This window comes from Octopus sinensis, linkage group LG17 (assembly GCF_006345805.1).
Source record: "Octopus sinensis linkage group LG17, ASM634580v1, whole genome shotgun sequence".
Classification (NCBI taxonomy): domain Eukaryota; kingdom Metazoa; phylum Mollusca; class Cephalopoda; order Octopoda; family Octopodidae; genus Octopus; species Octopus sinensis.
Genome location: NC_043013.1, coordinates 27,344,121 through 27,347,201, shown reverse-complemented (window position 1 = coordinate 27,347,201; position 3,081 = coordinate 27,344,121).

The window sequence follows — 3,081 nt, the reverse complement described above, 5'->3', positions numbered from 1 at the left end:
TCTTTGTTTTCCATGTTAACTTTTATTTGTGTGAATATTATTATTGCTCAAGCTGTTGAGCTTTCAATCATGATTGAAACCAGTCTAGTTGATTAAAGCAAGCAGAGTTATATACTTTTACCATGGGTCATCCCGTAAATAATGCGGTTTTTCCAATTGCATGAAAAGTTGGAGGGGTATGGGATAAACTACCTGCATCAACCTGCTATAAAAGCAGGTAGTAATTTTACCTTGTCTTTATTCTTAATGCAAGTTTTGAAGAGTGCAGTTTGATTTTAAGTTATTTTTTCAAAGCTATAATGGAAGTGACAAAGGAGTATATTCAACATATTTTGCTTTATAAGTTCATTAATATTCCTCACAATAGTAATGCAGTATATGGAGGTGGTCAATAAGCGTAAGACAATGTCAACAGTGGTTCTAGAAATTCTGAGATGGAAACTACAGCCTAGAAGATGAGCCTCATTCTGGAAGATCTGATCTGTAGGGTTTGACAAGGACGTCCTGCAAACTCTGGTGGAACAAAATCCCATTGTAACTGTTGAGGAACTAGTAGAGAAGCTTGGATTTGGTCATTCAACCATTCATCGACACCTTGCCATTGGAAAAGTCAGAAAATTGGGTCAATGGATATAAAATACTGCATTATTTATAGGGTGACCCAATATAATGAAGTGATGGTGCATGGCTTAGGGGGTTAGGGCATTCAACTCACAATCTTAAGGTCATGGGTTCAATTCCCAGTGGTGCAGTGTCCTTGAGCAAGACATTTTATTTCATATTGTTCCAGTCCACTCAGCTGGCAAAAATGAATAATACCAGTAATTCAATAAGGGCCAGTTTTGTCACACTCTGCGTCATGCTGAATCCCTTCCCTGAGGAACTAGTAGAGAAGCTTGGATTTGGTCATTCAACCATTCATCGACACCTTGCCATTGGAAAAGTCAGAAAATTGGGTCAATGGGTATAAAATACTGCATTATTTATAGGGTGACCCAATATAATGAAGTGATGGTGCATGGCTTAGGGGGTTAGGGCATTCAACTCACAATCTTAAGGTCATGGGTTCAATTCCCAGTGGTGCAGTGTCCTTGAGCAAGACATTTTATTTCATATTGTTCCAGTCCACTCAGCTGGCAAAAATGAATAATACCAGTAATTCAATAAGGGCCAGTTTTGTCACACTCTGCGTCATGCTGAATCCCTTCCCTGATAACTATGTGTCATGCTGAATCCTTTCTCTGATAACTATGTTAAGGGTACATGTGTCTGTGGAGTGTTCAGCCACCTGCATATTAATTTCACAAACAGGCTTGTTCTGCTGATCGAATCAACTGGAACCCTCATCGTCGTCCCTGACCGAATCCCAGCTAAATATAATGACTTTTGTCAGTTTTGCACTTCTGACTCGTTATGCTTGTTGACATATTCGTTCACCACCTTCATCTGTTAATTCTACTTTGGCATGGCTCTGACAGAATATGGCAGCATTGTTACTACCCTGAACAAAAATGCTCACTAGCATTTCCTCAGTTCAAATACTAAAGACTTCCTCTCTTTGGATTAGCTCATAACACGTTTGAAAAGTTGAACAATGAAAGCTCTCACACATTGCTTTCCAAAGGTATGTCTTTTTTCTTTTTATATTTTTAAAATGGTTAATAACTTTTAACAAACATTTCTTTTAAATATTTTTTGCAATAGTTAATAACTATTTAAAAAATATAGTTAGTGCATTGACAGCCAGCTGGAGACGATGTTTTTTGGGGCTAAATAACAGCAACATAGGTCCTGACCAAGACTGCCACTTTATGTTGGCAAATAAACTTTATTGTACTGTTGCTGCATGTTTCTTGTCCAGAGATTTAAAACTAATAATTTCTCTATAAATGACAAACATTTCCTTTAAATATTGTGACTGCATCTGGCATTTTTTGCAAGAACTTTTAAATAATATATTTTTTATAAAGTCAACTTCATAGCAATTTGAAATTTGGTTTAACCTGATTACCGTAAATCCTTGAGTATAGTCTGCCCTTGAGTACAATACACAGGGAATTTTTACGGGGTTGTACCTCTGATAAACCTAAACCTTGTGTATAATACGCACCCCTTCTCATAAATTCAAACCTTAATGCAGATATTGTGGTGTGTATGTAGCACTTTGCTGGTAGTGACATCATAATATATACAACCATGTATGTTTTATAAGTCAATGCTGTGTCCTACTTCTGTGTTAGGTGTGTCATAGAATCACATAGACATATTCGAATATGAAATGTAATGTTCAGCCCTGGCTCTAAATTCTATAGAAAATTTCAGTAATGTGTTCTGCGATGGTTAATGGGTTGGATGTGCAGAAGCAATAAGGACTCTTGAAATACGCATAGACACCCACTATTTTCTGTGTCTTCGATCACATTATTTACATACTCTTTACTCTTTTACTTGTTTCAGTCATTTGACTGTGGCCATGCTGGAGCACCGCCTTTAGTTGAGCAAATCGACCCCGGGACTTATTCTTTCTAAGCCTAGTACTTATTTTATCGGTCTCTTTTGCCGAACCGCTAAGTAACAGGGACATAAACACACCAGCATCGGTTGTCAAGCGATGTTGGGGGAACAAACACAGACACACAAACATATACATACACATATACGATGGGCCTTTTTCAGTTTCTGTCTACCAAATCCACTCACAAGGCATTGGTCGGCCCGAGGCTATAGTAGAAGACACTTGCCCAAGGTGCCACACAGTGGGACTGAACCTGGAACTATGCAGTTCGTAAGCAAGCTACTTACCACACAGCCACTCGTACGCCTGAAATGACATAACTTTTAGTGTGGCTCTAAAAAATCTGTAGAGATAAACTTAAAAAAGTGACATCTTGGTGTGCTGAACAAGGTACATAACTCTGCTTGCTCCATTGGTCTGATCGAAGGAAACCAAGTCCCACTCCTATTATTTATGCTACAACAAAAATCTGTTCTTAGCTGTAAGATCTGTAAATAAAATGGGTTGGGAGAAGGTGACATTACACCCTTCTCACTCGGATCATGTAATAGACTCTTTACAAGGCA